This window comes from Mesoplodon mirus (assembly GCF_964341445.2).
Source record: "Mesoplodon mirus genome assembly, chromosome: 3".
NCBI classification, from domain to species: domain Eukaryota; kingdom Metazoa; phylum Chordata; class Mammalia; order Artiodactyla; family Ziphiidae; genus Mesoplodon; species Mesoplodon mirus.
Genome location: NC_138978.1, coordinates 91,777,917 through 91,796,893, shown reverse-complemented (window position 1 = coordinate 91,796,893; position 18,977 = coordinate 91,777,917). Strand labels below are relative to the sequence as shown.

At 36.7% G+C, this 18,977-nt stretch overlaps 1 pseudogene across 1 annotated transcript; it reads left to right on the top strand.

Annotated features, from left to right (window-relative positions):
• The first annotated feature begins 8,692 nt into the window (after positions 1-8,692).
• On the top strand, positions 8,693-10,250 carry LOC309800062 (eukaryotic translation initiation factor 2 subunit 3-like; annotated as a pseudogene). The gene has a single exon. The product of its transcript is annotated as a eukaryotic translation initiation factor 2 subunit 3-like (transcript).
• The last annotated feature ends 8,727 nt before the right edge of the window (positions 10,251-18,977 follow it).

Here is an 18,977-nt window from a genome sequence, read left to right as displayed (position 1 = left end):
GTTACTTTTCACAAAGAGTTCAAGACATTTTTTAAATTAAGCATACTTTCACAGAATAATTTGTTTAAACTATATGCATATAAAAAGTTAAACATGCTTTTTATTCTGCCTAAAATACAAATACAACTGCCAATATATATTTTTAATGGAACCCTATTTTATAATGCTGGCATGCTGAATGTGTTTGATGAGTGGTCATTAATATAGCATTTAGGTCAAGATTTCAACTCAAACCCACCAAACTCTTTGGTCAAAAATTTAATACTCATAACCAAACCAGCAGCGTTCAGAGTTGGGCTATACATATAAGCATTTTTATGGTTAAGTTTCCTAAGAGAGTGTAAAAGTTTTAACAGAAAGTGAAATATTGTGCAGCTTTATGGAAGTTTAAAGCCTATTTGCAAACATTGCTGCCTGTTGGAAGAATTTGTATGTACAGGAAATACATACAAATATTGTGGATAGAGACAGTTTATGTCTCATTGTGGTAAACCTTTGCTTTACAGATTTGAAGGTACAGACTTTTACAAGCAAGTTCACGAAGTCATGTTTGATTATAAACATCAAGCAAATAATTTTCCATTTGGTATGTTTTATGATGATTCCTAATTTTGTAGCAGTGCCTGTAAAATAAACACCTCTTGCAAGTTAAAATTAAAAAAAAAATTAATCCATCATGGGTTTGCTTTCTTGACCCTGTGGAGATGCCCACAGCTATTGGGCATCCTAGGTGAATTTGACGTTGGTTGGGCTCTGCCAAAGACTAATGAATTGAAACAAGAGATAGCCTCTTGCCCTATACCCTTGCCTTTCCATTAGGACATCCTATGTTATTATTAAAATTTTTTTGAATTCTATTTTAAAAATTACTTATTACATAAAACAAAGATGCAATGTATGTAAAATATTAAAAGGAAGCTATGCTAAAAAGAAACTTAGAATAATGACTTTTCTTATATACACATATATTTTGGAAAATGTGAAGATGACAAACACAGAACTTTATGAACAAAGCCAGTCACCAAATAACAAGTTTATTTTAAAGTACTACTTCTGGAATCAGTTTAGTACTGAACAAACAGTGTATGTGTATAATAATATGTAAATTGAACAATTAGCAGAGGGAATCCTAGTATTAAGGAAACTTTAAAAGGCCAAAATGTTAACTAATGCCTTGTCAAAGAAAATTTTTTCCTCTCAAAACTTTTTTTTATTGTGTGTGTGTGTGTATGTGTGTGTGTGTGTCTATGTTTGTCTTCAATAAAGAGCAGAAATAGAACTAGACAAGAAAATATGCTCTTATATGTTGAATTTTACACAGTTCACATGTTGATATTCTGCCTTTTCCTAGGGTAAAAACAGATTCTTCCCAGAAACCTCTTGCATAAATATACTGATCGTCCAAAGTCAAGGATGTTTGAGAATCTATCTGGTAAAGATGGAAATTTAAACAATAGTACATGAAAATACATTAGGAGTTGCTTCATATAATAAAATGCACTCATTTTTCCCTGAAAAGGAATCTGAACTTTTTTTAAATTATAAATTTCATAGTTGTAAAATGGGTGTATTTTGTCACACATTTTATAGGAAGTGCTCTCAGGAGCCAGAGGGAAAGGGATTTTATAAGATTCCAAGTTCCATGGAGATGCTCTCTGGGCAACAGTCTGAAGTGGTACCATGAAGATGGCTCTCATCTCATCCACCTGATCTCTTCTTCAATCACATGGTTTATTGTGCATCTACTACATGCCAGCCCTGTGAGGTGCCTGATATATAGGGTAGAAATTTGCTAAGAAAAGCGTTGGAAGGTGGTGAATGATTCAGATAGATACAAATGTAAGATGACTGTTTACTATGATGTTGCAGAGATGTAGGAGGAATAAAATTAAGAAGATGTGATGAAGCCTGTCAGGGACATTCTAAAATGCCTAAAATGGTCAGACTCCCTCCACCCCACCCCATATAAGTCCTGCAATGGAAGAACCGCTGGCAAGTGTGAGTAAAAGACAAACAAGACCAGAGTTGTGTTGAGGAAGACAGTTCTACTGGAATGAACTGAGACAAGAATTCCTGTGGGAGAATACAATAAGCCCAGAGGAGGAACTCAAGCCAGTTCTGAGAGCCTCAAGAGAGAAATTCTTGGGTTCTTCCCAAATCTGATGTCCATTCTGCTTCTGCCCCAGACTAGCCTGTGCTTATGGAATTTGCATACTTAAGAAAATATATCTGAACTCATGGCAAGAAGAGGCCGCTTTCTCTGAAGGAAAAAATCATGCTGCATGAACCCAAGACGCTGAATAGGGCATATATTAAACTCTATAGAAAATCCTATATGAATTTCAAAGATATTTGTTTACTGTATTATCTGTGTAAAACATCGTACTGGGTATTTTTCTTTGTTGTTTATCTCTATTTGGGGTCCATATTTCCTTTTAACAAACTAAATTACTAGAACATAAGCAGTGTAGAAGGGGTAGAAAAAGTCAATTTGTAGGAGAAGCCGTTTTCTCTTAAATCTGAATTTTGTGCGCTGCAGAACATTGGTAACTAGTAATCTATATCTCATTCAACAAGTTAAGTCCCAATTTCTCTGGAAACTATTAATGCGCATTTATAGAACCTTCAAGATAGATCCACCCCAACCTTAAAAATGCCCTTAAATCCAGGCATGTATTGGTCATGCCACAGGGGCAGCATTTACAACATTTGCACACTTTTCACTAACAAGGTAGCATCCTAGCATATTTTATATTTTCAAACTGTTAGAAATAAACTGACATTTGGGTCAGCATTGTTTGCTGAGAACTGACCTAGGCACCCATCAAATTCAGTACTTTGCTCGAAAAGTGGACAGGATAGCCGTGAATACTGTGAAGCTAACTTCGGTTTACATTTTGAGTCTTTTGAAGGCGCTGTTGTCTGAAGAACAACATCTCTTTCCATTTTTGTCTCAGGGAGGCTGTCACTGAGTGTACTACCTGCCATTCTGTGGGTGGATGCATTGGCGTCTTTCATAAGGACTCCACATTTGTATCACTGAACTGTGTGTTTCTGTCTCAGCCAGAGAGCTCAAGGACAGCTTTGAATTGGGTGCATCATGTAATAGACTAAAAATCAAGAACAACAACAACAAAAAGACCTTTGTAATTTCAACTCGGAGAAAATAGGCATTTGCAATGAAATTAAATGTTTGGTTTAGCTTGGCCCCTAGGGGATAGTAATGTTCATTTTCATGTTGAATTGGTAGACTTTGCTTAAATGAGGGGCAGAACCAAATGACCCTGGAGACTAAATTACCTCTTAGCTTTGGAAATGGAGTTTACCTCGAGCCAGAATTGAGATGAATTTGTGGTGAGTTGACAGAAAATCTGGAAACATTTGCTCACTTGGTACCAGGAGTACAGATAGGCAGAGGAGGCAAATTCAGATGAATTATCCCCCATTCCTAGTAAATTCAGAAAAAAATCATTATTTAATTAGCATGAGTTCAGTGCAAGCGTTTGCTATTCCTCTGATGCCTAAAATTAAAGAATAATTTCCTTTTCTTTTATAAACAAGAGCAATGTTAAACAAACAAACAAACAGGTGTGTCCACCTAGGAACACCAAGGCAGGCAGAAGAGAAAGGGCACCATTTGGCCCTGTGTGCAACAGCTCTGTACAAGCTCTGTGTTGCCTGCCATCTTTCACCCCAATGGAAATGATTCCGTTTGCTTGCGATTATAGACTCCTATTGATTTCCAATTTTCACCAGGCATGTTCAAGTCTCTTGGGCTCTGGGCACTTGTAGATTCTTATCAGTCTTGCAGTGAGGAAACAATGTGGTAATGTAGTTGGCACCATGTAGCAATATGAGATTCCTATTCTACTTTCAATTTTGTCCCTTATTGCAGTATCTTAATTATATATCTTGCCATATATATTTAGAATTACATATGTACATAAAATTCTATTGGTTATGATTCCTTGGAAAACCCTGTATATACACACACATATTTAGCACCAATGGACTCAGTGAATTCTCAAAGAGCAGACTATATTTTAATAGAAGCCTGTGCTTATCTATGGAATCCCCCCCAATCAACATAGTATTCTGAATAGATTGGGTTGTATCATCTTACTGTTTTAGTTTGCTTTGACTTCCATCTCTAGAGTAATAATGGATTCACGATTACACTGCAGCTGCTGTCTCAAGAGCTACTTATATGGGGGAATCTGCATTCAGCAAGTGTTTATTTTATGTAGTGGAGTGCCACCCTAACAGTTCTGAGCTCTTACCAAAAAGTCATCCAGAAAGCACACTTCACAAACTCTAGTGTGTAACGTGCAATTACTTTCTTTTTATCATAAAATATCTGAGTAATGCTTTTATTTGATCTAGGGAAAGGACTTTCTACCAATTCTAATTTTTCCTGCAGGATGTGTGTTCGTGTTCTAAATCTTAACTTACCAGTACAGATTGTGAGGTTTGATGAGTGTTAAACTGTAGAGCCATAATAAAAGTCAAAGTGATTTGTCAAAATTTGGAGGAAGTGTAAATGGCTACGTTTCAATTTGTGTCTGCAAAGAGTAGGTAGTAGTAATTGCTTTAGTGGGATGATCAGGATGAAAGACAGTTAAAAAAAATCTTAATTTCTTCTTTATGAGATTGTTACAGAGTCAGTACTTTGAGTGGCACCTCCCCACACGATTGCTGGTGTATTGTGCTGAAGCTTCACTAGAGAAAGTGCATGCTTTCATCTGGCCTCTGCAGGGCACATGCTCTGTTACACGAAGAGCATGACAAATCTGTATAGTTTCCAATCTCTTCTTCCATTTTCATTTCCACAATCTTAGAGGAAAAAAGCTCTGCTAAAAATAAATGTAGCTGTATTGTAATCTTCATGTAGTCTTGTGGTTAAAGAAAGAAAAGTAAATATAAAAAAACCTCTGTGTTTTAGTTGGGAACACAAATAAAATGATTTATTTGCTTCTGCATATACCCTTTATTTTTACTTTCTGATCATTCTACTGAGACTGGATTTCACTAGAGTCCCCATGGTAATGGGGCTTGGTGACTAATCCACTGAGCCGTACAAACCCCATCTGCTTACTCACTTTGACATTTTAATGATATCCCATTTGGACCTTTGTTCAATTTTGCTTTGTGTGCTACATCTTTGTTTTAACATTATATCTGAAATAATTTACTATAATGAATACTATCAAAGGTCCCTAATTAAAACACACGGAAAGTTTTTTTTTGTGTGTGTGTGTGTCAACTATGTATACTTTCCACAGGAAATGTACCCACTAAAATTTGTCATATGGACCATCAAATTGTCCTCTTAATTATTGTTCATTGTGTATTTTACTTGAAATAAAGGAAAAATATGTCATTAAAAAAGCAACATCCTGTTTTATTTCCATCTTACTCAGAAATTCCTGTATGGAGTGTTTTTCTCTATAAATACCATAATAGATTATTCTAATGGTACAGTAGAGTAGGATAGCTTCAGACAACATTGCTGATGACAGAAGTAATGTTAAATGCTGACTTGTTTTGTTTTATAAATATGTGATTTCTTCAAATGAAGATTGATTATGACCTAGTATTTACATACATAAATCATACATATTGTGACAGACTTGTAACATGCTGTATGTGTTGCCCTCTGGGAGCTTGATTGTATTCAGCATATGCCACAGTCAAAAGCTTATTAATTATTATTGATTAATTCATATACTCCCTTTCACTCATACCAAAATATTGAGGAATATTATAGAAGGAAGAAGGAAGACTTAAACATGCATTAGAAGATCCCCCAAATATTTACTCAAATCTTCATAGGACACTAAACACACAAAAATCCTATAATTTAACCTAGATTTTGTAGCAGGCACAGATGGTAAAGCAAGTGATAAGTCATTTGCAGGATGTTAAGCTGCAAACAGAAAGTTAAGCATGATCCAGACTGTAAAGCAATGTAGGAGTCCAAGTGTGAAAAGATTTAAATAATAGAACAGTAACACGCAACACATTTTCTCTCTTTTCCAAGTAATCTCAGTAGCATTAGAATTTACCAGTGACTGCTGCTCTAATAAAATAATTATATTTATAGAGTGCTCTTCAGAAGGTAATACCATTTTACACACATTATATCTCATTTAATCTTCTTGAAAACACTATGAATCAGTATAGAAGTTCAGAGAGGTTAAGTGGGTTGTGCAATATTACACATCCAGTAAGTAGTGGAGCAGAGTCTCAATTCAAGCTTGTGACCCCAAACCTAGTGCTCTAAGTTTCATCACCATGGAAAGCTGGGAAACACCGTGTGCTGTGCCTTCATCCCAGAGCTGATTCACTCATTTCAGCCATCTTTTACAATGTATATTAACAACCATGGTGTTAATGACCATCCAGTGATCTATATCAGTCACTTAGAGAGTAAATAAATATATTTACTCTGCCAAATTCATTGGTTCTGCCACATATTAATAATCTATACAGGAAAAATGAGGTAAAGAGTTGAGATACTAATCAGACATCATAATAACTGAAGAGATGGCTCACCTGTACCATGGAGAGGTAATGCTGTAGAGAGAAAAGGACGCAGGCTTTAGAGTTGCAAAAATCCAGGTTCTTACCATGAATTTTCCATATATGAGCACAATTTGAGCAAATTAATTAATTTCTATGTTTTATCCACCTTAAAAACAGTTTTTTTAAAGGATTAAAAATATGTAGGGTTACTGTCACATAATGGGCACTCCATAAGAGTTATCATTACCATGAGTATAATTTAGACAGTGTATCTAAGCACCACATTGACTTCAACTAGGAACTTCCAGGGGACATAATTTTAAGAATTAAATAAAGAATAAAACCACTGGTATCAATTTGCTAAATATTTAAAATACTTGAAGACTGGCTATTAATCACATTGTTTTCTAGTTAATATGGGTAAACATTTATGATTCATATCTAAAATTATACTTAAAGGAGAAAGAAAATTACTAAGAATTTAAAGGTCAGGAGTAAAATATGGTCAGTGCCACGGAATTATATCATTTCATAATATCTGAGTACAAAAAGATGTGATGGCTTTTATCTCTGGAAAAGTGGGGAGATCAATTTATATTTGACATTATCAGCACATCAATGATAAATAAAATCTAAAAAATTTAAAAACATCAGTGGGTACCCAAATATCTAAAAGGTGCCAACTCATAATATTGAAAAATCCTAACACAAGATCATAGAACAGGAGAACTCAAATAAGCAAAGAACGGAAAAACAGCTATTAGAACCATAAGAGCTGCTTTATTTGTATATATTTAATTTTGAAATTTAAGGATGGCCAATTGATAACAAAACATTCTACTATGATGAAAGTTTTAGTTCCCTCAAGAGAAGACTCCGGATGGCAACTAATGATAAATCATTCAACATTGTGACTATATTTTCACCAGATATTTTTAATGGTATAACTTCTGAATGAGCTATACTCTATCTGGGTTGAATTGTGTCCACCAAATTGTGAGTATGTAAGCAGAGAAAAATTGGGCTCTGCAGTTTGAATCTAATATGTAAAGATTGACTGGGCCAGTAGGTGATCTTCCCTAGCTAAATTCTTCATTAACTTTTTTTCATATAATAGAGGCAACCAATGGGTAATTTAAATTAAATGAAAAAATCCAAAATATCAGGAAATATGAGGTATTGTTTGCTATTAGATAAGAAAAGAAAGAGAAAGAAGTCTATGAATAAAACCCAATGGGAAAAGTTCAGAGAGACCAGATGTCTGTCTGACCTCAACAATAAGAGCAAAGACAGTATCCTCAGAGAGCACAGGAAAAGAACAAATGAAAAAGATGAAAAAGACAAAGAACCAGAAATGTAACTCTGGAATCATAACAGGAGAAATTATCCAGAGTTTCATCAGTTTATCTGTTCCAATGTAGAAAATTCACAAGGCAAATAGACTGGTAGAGACAAAATAAATACTCCTAAATTCCAAAGATGATTTAAGTTTAACCAAATTTTGAAAAAAATGTTGTGAGCACAGCTGAAAGCTTCAATAAAAGTACCAATAGAATGTTTCTCCTTTGCAAAGATGGTTATAAACTAAAAAGAGATTTGAAGGGTATTCAAGTCAACACAAGTCTATACTGTCAATAACCCCCAGATCCCAAAAGATGATTTCCAGTCTGGCATGCAAGAAGCTTGGAAGTTGCCATTTCATCCTAACAACAAGTAAAAGCTAAACATAATGAAAAATCAACTCTTCTTAGATCCATAAGAGAAGTGAAGTCACAGGGCAAACTGCTGTCCCCCTCCAATTGAGAGACTGAAAGGCAAGCACATAGAATCAGAACTTACCAACACAGAAACTCATGAGTAGCAACCTCACAGGAACTAGTACCATCAGGGTAGGGAAACCTAAAATGTAATCAATGAATTGCTGAAGTCTCAGTGTGGACAACTTCTGAGAGTTAAAAACTCCAGGAGGATTCAGTCGTAAGGGGGTCTCCACACTTTTGTGAGTTTTACCTTTACAAGCTTGACCTTTTGTGAATTTTACCTTTAGAAGTTCTCACAGTGAATATCGGAGAAAAATCTCCTTGTGCTTCTGGCAGGGGGAGGGGTAAAGGAACCATCTTGAGATATGTCAGAGCATTCTGTTCTTCATAACAAGATCTGTCCTTAGATGGTGGGGGGTGAGTCTGGTGTGACTCTGGGGCAGCAACATCTTTCTCGCCAAGATCTCACCACACTGGATGTTACCAGGTTGACTCCACTCTCACATGAAGTTATCAGCAGACAAGCCACAATTAATATAGGTACACTTGGTCGCGTTGCCCATGGAAAATCTACTGTTGTAAAAGCTATTTCTGGAGTTCACACTGTCAGATTCAAAAATGAACTAGAAAGAAATATTACGATCAAGCTTGGATATGCTAATGCCAAGATTTACAAACTTAATGAGGCAAACTGTCTTCGCCAGAATGTTACAGATCTTGTGGAAGTAGTATACCTGATGAGTTTCCTACAGACATTTCAGGGACTAAAGGGAACTTCAGACTAGTCAGACATGTTTCCTTTGTTGACTGCCCTGACCATGATATTTTGATGGCTACTGTGCTGAATGGTGCAGCAGTGATGGATGAAGCTCTTCTGTTAATAGCTGGTAATGAATCCTGTCCTCAACTTCAGCCTTCTGAACACCTGGCTGTCATAGAAATTATGAAGCTGAAACATATTTTGATTCTGCAGAATGAAATTGATTTGGTAAAAGAAAGTCAGGCTAAAGAACAGTATGAACAGATCCTTGCATTTGTACAAGGTACAGTAGCAGGAGGAGCTCCTATTATTCCAATTTCTACTCAGCTGAAATATAATACTGAAGTTGTCTGTGAGTATATCATTAAGAAAATTCCAGTACCTCTAAGATACTTTACTTCAGAACCCCGACTTACTGTTATTAGGTCCTTTGATGTCACCAAACCTGGCTGTGAGTTTGATGACCTTAAAGGTGGTGTGGCAAGTAGTAGTATTTTAAAAGGAGTATTAAAGGTGGGCAAGGAGATAGAAGTCAGACCTGGTATTGTTTCCAAAGATAGCAAAGGAAAACTCAGGTAAACCAATCTTTTCCAAAATTGTATTACTTTTGAGGAACAAAATGATCTTCAGTATGCTGCTCCAGGGTGTCTTATTGGAGTTGGAAGAAAAATTCACCCCACTTTGTGCTGGGCTGACAGAATGGTGGGGCAGGTACTTGGTGCAGTTGGAGCTTTACCAGAGATCTTCACAGAACTGGAAATTTCTTATTTCCTACTTAGACGGCTTCTTGGTGTACACATGGAAGGAGACAAAAAAGCAGCAAAGGGACAAAAGCCGTCTAAGAATGAAGTGCTTATGGTGAACATAGGATCCCTTTCAACAGGAGGAAGTGTTGGCGCAGTCAAGGCTGATTTGGGTAAAATCGTTCTCACCAATCCTGTGTGCACAGAAGTGGGAGTAAAAATAACCTTTAGCGAGAGAGTTGAGAAACACTGGCGTTTAATTGGTTGGGGTCAGATAAGAAGAGGAGTAACAATCAAGCCACCAGTAGATGACGACTGAAGATTATCAGTTAAATAATACATTTGGATAAAGTCAGAATTTCTCTTAACAACCTAGGGGTATAATTTCAAAGCAATACTGGTGATACAGCTCATTACCTTAGTAGAAGCCATAAGGTTGTTTTCATTTTCTTCTGATGAAAATTAGCCTCTACTACTAAAATAAAAAATAGGGTCTATAATAAATGTCAGAATTGGCACATTGATGGATTTTATCCATATTTTAGCAGTAATTGATCATTAAACAATGTCACATTTGTGCATCAATTCAGGTTTGAAATGAAACTACTATTACAACCAGACTTTGCTATAGCATACATACCACTGAACCTGTTTGAAATAGTTTTTCTCTTATTTTTTCATTAAAAAAAAAGAAAAATTATTTAGCCAGAGCCTAACCTACTGGGGTTTTATTTGTGCCTAACTGACACAGGAAAAGGAAAATACACAACTCCAGCCTTCTTTAGCCATCCTGTCTCACTTAAGAAGTGGAAGGAGGAGGAGAACTGAAAAATATGCAAATAGAGAGATAGAAAGTTTAAGAAAAAAAGCCAAAAATGAATGCTAAAGATAAAAAATAATGTAACAGATGTGAATAATGCTTTTGATAGATTTACTAGTAGACTGGACATGACTGAGGAAAGTCTCTTTGTGCTTGAAGTTATCTCAGTAAAAACTTCCAAAACTGAGAAGCAAAGATGAAAAAAAAAGACTGAAAATAATCAGAACAGAATATCCAAGAACTCTGGGACAACTACAAAAGGTGTAACATAGGCATAATAGGAATTCCAAAAGGAGAAGAAAGAAAAGGAAAAACAGAAGAAACATTTGAAACAATAATAGCTGAGAAGTATCCTAGATTAATGTCAGACACCAAATCACAGATCCAGGAAGCTCAGAGAACACCAAGCAGAAAAATTACCAGAAATACTACACCTGGGCAAAACATTTTCCAATGACAGAAAAATCAAAGGTAAAGAAAAAGTCCTTAAAGAAGACAGATGGGGGACAAAAGCCTTACCTGTAGAGGAGAAAAGATAAGAATTACATCTAACTTATCCTCAGAAACCACATAAGCAGGGCCTCCCTGGTGGCGCAGTGGTTGAGAGTCCGCCTGCCGATGCAGGGGATACGGGTTCGTGCCCCGGTCTGGGAGGATCCCATATGCCGCGGAGCGGCTGGGCCCGTGAGCCATGGCCGCTGGGCCTGTGCGTCCGGAGCCTGTGCTCCGCAACGGGAGAGGCCACAACAGTGAGAGGCCCGCGTACAGCAAAAAAAAAAAAAAAAAAAAAAAAGAAACCACGTAAGCAAAGAGTGTGGAGTGAAATATTTAAAGTGTTGAGAAAAGACACCACCAACCTAAGATTCTGTACCCTGCAAAATTACCATACAAAAGTGAAGGAGCAATAAAGCCTTGCTCAGACAAACAATCCTCAGATGCCTAGGTTAATTTGTCACATAGCAAGGTCAAATAATTGAAACATGAGTAGGGAAGTAATGTCCTAAAAGAGTCTAAGAAGATGAAACATGGATAATCTTAGCCCAGTTTCTCAAAATGTTAGCTGCATTGGCAATATTTCAAAGTATAGTAAAATCTTAATTGAGCAATAGGTTCAGTTAACAAAAGTCACCTATCAGCTTTTACAAGAAGAAAGTAACTTTCAAGCAAATAAGCTCCTATAGGAATATATACATACTTATATATAGAATCTGATTTCAGTGTGCATTTGGACCAATCAGCTTGTTCTACTTTATCTTGGTGTAGGCAGCCCCAGAGTGTCAAGTTCCAATATTCATCTCTTAGTTGATTGTTTGAAAGTCAGAATATATTTTTCAATAGCATCAGTATGATAAATGATAGCTTGTATATCAAGCCCACAAAAGACTAGGACAGATTTGATATGCTATACATTTATAGTAAAAAGAAAATTATAGAGTTGCAATACCAATAGTTAAAATATAAATTAAGTAAAGGCAATATTCATTATCTATGAGTTGCCATATTAACACACTTGTCCCCTTTAGGAGTTTCCACCAGTGTCCAAAGTCCTTCTAATATCCTAGAAGTCAACAACACTTTGAAAGTTTAGTCATATTTATTATGGCAGAATACTAATTTCAGATCAAATTTATGAGACAGCAGGATTGCATATTTCATGAGATGTGAATTCTCTTTATAGTACAATGGTGTCTATTCAATAATCAAATATGCAGTCTATTTGTACCATTTTAGTATTTTAAAATTCTATGAAATCTTATTTTGGTACCTTTGCTTTATAGAAAGATTATTGTTCATATTTATAATTTATTTGATTGTAAGTCCTTCATTAAGAATACGGCACCCAAATCACAACATTATTCCTAAGCTTCTTTATAACTCAGTTTCCAGAAATGCATTGTGGTGAATAAAATAAAATAAAATAAAAAGGAAGTTCCATGTAGTTAATTTGGAGTTTAAAGAGATAGTTGACCAGGAAGCTGTTGATATACTTAAAGAGGTTTTCTTTTTTTTTGAAGTACTCTTTAGAGTTCTTGATATGTTATTGTACATATGGATCTATAAAAAGGAGGCTATAATAGTCATCATTTCCAAGAATAAATTGACTCCAGAACATCCCCTCACTTTATTTTTCATGAAAACACTTTGGAAAATTATCATTTTGAGACAGAAGGAGGAAAGATAGATAGTATAAAAGACTATGGAGGAAGAAAAGATTAGTTAGGGAGGAAGGAATGAATTGTGAAAGACTAGTTGGTTTTAGGGAACAGAAAAGACAGAGTCAGTTGAGGTAGGATGGCTTTAGAGTTAGGCCTGAGCTTTTTTTTTTTTTTTTTTTTTTTTTTTTTTGCGGTACGCGGGCCTCTCACTGTTGTGGCCTCTCCCGTTGTGGAGCACAGGCCCAGACGCACAGACTCAGCGGCCATGGCTTACGGGCCCAGCCGCTCCGCGGCATGTGGGATCCTCCCAGACCAGGGCATGAACCCGTGTCCCCTGCATCGGCAGGCGACTCTCAATCACTGAACCACCAGGGAAGCCCAGGCCTGAGTTTGAAACTCACTTCTAGCCCTTTCTAGGTGTGTAAACTTTATCAGGTTACATAATCTTTCCAGGCCTCAGTTTCCTCATCTACAAAACAGAGAAATAACAATAATAACAACCTTACAGGATATTTTTGAAGACTAAAGTTTAACTGATTGGAAACCGAAAAAGGAGAGTCTTGATCTGGAGTTGAATTATTTGGAATGTTTATTAATGAGGAGCTAGGAGAAGCAAAAGAAGCCCAGCATATATCTTGGGTATACACAGTGGGTCTCCCGTGAAAGCAAGGTCTGCAATAGTGGGGAGGAGAGTGCAAAGACAGTTCCATTTGTTAGATAGACAGATCCTCCTGAAAAACACAAGAAAAACGTTGGACTGTATACTGCTATGGGCTGTTTAATATTTAACAGCTGGCTTTCTAGAAAAAATCACCCTAATTTATTCTATATGTCAAATTTCATGGTGTGAACATTCCCATCATAGCCACTTTCAAAGTACCAACGTGATGTCACTGAATGTATACCTGGGAAGAGATGTTAAGAATTCAGTCTTCAGAGCAGTAGAAGTCAGCTCCAGCATACCACTGTGTGTGTGTGTGTGTGTGTGTGTATCATACATATGTGACCTTAAATACATGGAAGTACTGATAAAATGGTATAAATTATCAGACTAAAATATAAATAAAATTAAGCACTGTTGCTGCTTTGAGGTCATTTGCTGAAAGTGGTGACTTTGAGCTTTGAACTATGTGGTCGCCTGAGCTTGGGCAATAGCAGAATAAGCCTTAGGCTTATACAAGGTGGGGAGTCTAATTAAAGAGCATATCTACATAAAGGGACTCTAAGAGCTAGATCTTCACTGTAATCAGAAGTAATTCCACCTTCCTCCAGCCTCTGGGGACTGAATGAAAATTTGTCATCCAACTAATCAGATCAGGAGAAAAAAAAATTGCTTCTGAGAAGTTTTAACCACTAGCTAGCTCTCAAATGTATTGGTAGCCCACACAAGTTGTTCTGTAAATCTAAACACTCTGTAAGTCTAAAGTACCCTTACAAATGTGGCACCAAAAATGCAGATTATCTCTGGGGGAGTGCACCTTCATCCCAGAAACAATTTTGAAAGAAAAATGAGCATTTTACAAAAAAACATTAAGTTCAGAAGGCAATATGGCACTGTGCATGAAACCCATGGAAAAAGCATAAAGCAGAAACAGGTCCCCAGAGATTTCAAATATTAGAATAGAAAACTAATATGGTTATTATGTTTAAGGAAGTAAAAGACAGGGACTTCTCTGGTGGCACAGTGGTCAAGGGCCAATGCAGGGGACAGGGGTTCGAGCCCTGGTCCGGGAAGATCACACATGCCACGGAGCAACTAAGCCTGTGCACCACAACTGCTGAGCCCTCATGGCGCACCACAATAAAGAGTAGACCCCACTCGTCACAACTAGAGAAAGCCTGCACGCAGCAATGAAGACCCAATGCAGCCCAAAATAAATAAATAAAAATAAATAAATTTATATTAAAAAAAGAAGTAAAAGACAAATTTAAAGAAATGTTCCAGGAAACAGAAAACAAGGAATTACCAACCACGTTTTAAAATCAATCAAATAGAATTTATAAAATTAAAAAAATATATTATAAATGATGGCATATTATAGTTTAACATGTATAAAAATTCACTGAGTTGCATGTCAAAACAGTTTCCTGGACCCTACTCTCATAGATTCTGACTTAGTTGGTTTGAAGTCATGCCCAAGAACTGTCATATCTAACAAGCTCCCAGGTGATGCCAGTGCTGCTTCTCTGAAAAATACACTTTGAGTAATACTGCAGTGAATACAAACACCCAGTGGATGCATTTGATAGCAGCTTGTATCAGCTAAAGAGAGAATTAATAAGTTGGAATGTAGATCAGAAGAAATATCCAGCCTGCATCCAGGAAATATAAACAGATTGAAAATATAAAAGAAAGATAAAGAATCATGGAGAATAGAATGTGAGAAAAATAAAATGTAACAGAGGCCATATCTGAAGAGAATAATGATAGAAGATTTTTCAGAAGTGTTGAAAGATACAATTCACAAATTCAAGAGTCAAATAAATCTCAAGTAAGATAAATTTAAAAATAAATAAATAAAAAAGGAAAGGGAACAAGGTTTGTCCCTCAGCCAGCAAAGTGATTGGTTGGCTCCCTTGCTTGTGAGGGCTGTAAATGAAAAGCGACAAAGTGCAGCCATATGGGGACACTTCTCAGGAGCTGGTCCAGGATTCCTTCAGTTGCAGCTTTGCATCATGAGACAGTTCAAGAATCTCAGAGAGCTGGGGTATTGCTTTTCCTCTGATCTTAGCTAGAAACAGGGAAAGGAACTGTGTGTTCCTTCAATTCGTTCTACAAACTCTGGGGTTGGAGACTGTGTCTTGTTTATAAAAGATGTTGTGAGAGGATGTTCATTTGTCTCTGAAATCACACTTGAACCTGGTAGTAGAGTGTTATTCATTTTGTGTATATGTTGTGTATGATCAGAATTTGGTGAAGTCATAATTTAGGGGAGCTGCCTGGCTATTTTCTTCCTTCTGTGAACTTGTTCCAGGTCTGAACTGGACAGCGTGGATTGGCATTCAGAGGTACTGAAGGAAGATCTGTCTCAAACTTGCTGTATGTTAAAAGGCTGCATTGTCTAAAGGAAAGTGAATTGCTTTATTTCATAGACATTTTCAATAATAAGCAACAAAACAGAAGGATTTTCTGTTAACCCTCACTAGGTGGGAAAATTACATTAATAGAAAATTCCATTCTCTGAGGCATTCCTGTTAACCTAGATTTTCACTATAATTTGCCTGAGTATTTATCTATTTATCATCAAAGGACTAGAAAGTTGTGTTAGTTATAAATAAATGGAAGCAACTGAAAACTCCCAGAGAAAATTCTCTCCTCATCCCCTATTAATTTTAGTAAATTAATTTTATATCAGAATAAAATCTATTTTGGAGATCTCATAGGATAATAAAAATATTACTTAACTGGATTAATATAACTCATTGAAAAGTATCAATCTGTCAATCTTTTGTTAAATAAAGATTTATTGGTGTTGGAGACTAACTATTTGCTGGATAGAGTTGACCCTTGAACAACAGGGGTTTGAACGGTGTGGGCCCACTTATATGTGGATTTTTTTCAATATACGTAGTATAGTACTATACAGTCCACAGTTGATTGTATCCTGGAGGTGGAACCAGAGATAACAGAAGGCCAACCATAAAGTTATACGAAGATTTTCAAATATGTGGAGGGTGGACACCACTAACCTCCACGTGTTTCAAGGGCCGACTGTGGGAAGTGCTGGGGATATAAAGAGAAAGAAGAGAGTAGATTTCTGCATCTACTGTGCACAGTTATAACTGTGCTGTTATAATGGATCCCAGACTACTTCTTCTGCTATCATCAACTATAAAACTGACAGAACATATGAGGCAACTATTTCCAGGCATTGGATAACAGCAGACACAACACTGTAATCCTGGAGGACAAAGGAAATAAGAGATGAAACTCATCATTGTCCAGACAATTTTCTGATAATAGTGAAGAAAGCTGGTATCTGAGAAAATTGTGGTGGCAAGTCACTGAGCTAAAGGGGTTGAGATCAAAGTTTGAGTCAACTTAAGTGGCTGGATTCTGCAGAATGAGGCATCAAAGTTAGGGAACTATGTAGAATGGAGGCTCCAGAATTCTCTGTGTGGTATCCCCTATGAATTTGTGGCTGAGGATTGGGATATAGATGTGTAGGGTGAAACTACTTAACAACTTAAGACTCACTTAGAGAGTAGAGCAGGGACACTAGATGACGGGAATCTGTGGGAAGAACAGTGCCAGGGAACACTGAAGTTCTGGCCTGCCAGGGTGGAAAAATCATCTTAACACCTTGATAACACTTTCACATGATGTTGAGACACAGGAAAGGCCAGACCTTAGGGCTAAGTGCCACCAACCTAAAGTAAGGCCCACCCTAAACCCTCCCTAACAAAGCCTAAAGATTAAATCCAACAGATCTGCATAGATGACAGAGTTTGGATATTGATACATTTGGGAAACACATTAAACTTTGCATAGATCTCGATAACAAAACATAAAACCCAGTCACTCCAGTACACAGGGACCAGCCAGCAATTGAGCTGTCTGGTGACACAAGAATTTATACTCATCCTAAAAAGATGACAGAAGAGAGTCTCTGCAATGTATTAGCAACAATGTCCAGTATTCAATAAAGAAATGACTAGACATACAAAGAATTAGGAAATTATGATTCATATTCGAGAAGCAATGCAGTGGATAGAAAGTAACCCTGAGATATGCCAGTTATTGGGCATATCAGACAAGGACTTAAAGGTAAACAATCCAAGTTCCTGCTCTCAAAGTCATTATAATTTGTCAAGGGAAGCAGATATGTAAAGAAAACAGTAAAGTGTGAGATGAGCAATACTAAAATTTTGTGGTTGATAGTATAGTTCCAGCACAAAAAAAGTAATGATCGAATCTTTGCAGTGGATTCAAAGAGTTCACAAGGCATCTGAAATGGGTCTTAAAGGTTAAGTAGAAGCTTGCAAGGCTGTGGAGGAGGAATAAGTGCAGTACTGACTGAAGAACAGAAGAAAAGTATGTGAAGGCATGCTGGCTTGAAACAGTGGCCCTGCAAGCATAGCAGTGGTTAAGAACATGGTATAAGAAGAAGAATACCTACTTCTTGGGGTTGTTGTGAAGATGAAATGATAAGAACTTAATAACGTTAGTTATTATCTTGGGAAATTGCTTAGTGAGTTTTGGAAGAAGCTATGTACATCAGTATGGCTGTAGTATACATATAGGAAGAAAAGACTTAAAGCCTAATATGGGGCCAAAGCTAAATGAAACAGAAGATGTGAAGGTTCCAGCAGTGTTAGTGCTCAATTAGCTCAGGGCAAATCAGCTTTTATGGGTTCACTCTGGAGAGGCAAAGCCAGAACAAAAAATGAATCAAGTGCATTGTATGAGGCCCACAGGAATGACTATGGGCAGAGGGCAGTTATACTTTCCCCAATGCAATAATGTTGATTCTTCTCTACATGAAAGGCTAATAGACAAAATCGGGGTCACTATCCAAAGAGCTTAGCGTTCAAAGAGATAGTTGCAAATAGCAGTTGCAGATGAGAAATAAGGTCAACACGAGTAAAATTGCCAATTAGCTCAATATAAACCAGATTAAATGTACCCTTGAGGATATAAACTGGATGCTACATTAAGAAATATAAGTATGATCAAGAAAGTAATGACTGATAAAAATTGAAGTGCAAGTGTTACCAAATTCCCCTGGTAGGTGAAATAGCAACGTATCTCCTTTCTCCTAGAAAAAGTTTTTAGATAATTTCCTAAAGTGACACTTCGGTATTAAGATTTTTATTTTTATTTAGTTGCTTTAATGCTTAAGCCACAGAACTTGACTAACAGTAACATAACATTCAATTACAAGTGTTCCTATTCCAAAAATATACTCACCTCTCCCCATCCATCAAACCTTGATTGAATGCCAGGGCACGGCATCATGTCCTGAGACATTTGATATTTGTCAAACAGGAGAGAAAATGAATCCCTGAGATATGGGCTTCCTTTAAAAAATGACTTGTTCAAATTTAGAGACCATCTGGAGAAGGACTAGCCTTTTTATCTACACCCCCACTTGCTCATTCATCAACTCCTCTCCCTGTGCTGTGAGGGATTAAAATAAGTAAACAAATGAAAGGAGTTCTAGCCTCTGTCCTTAAAGAATGCCTGGTCTTCAGTTGAGCACCTGCCAGTAC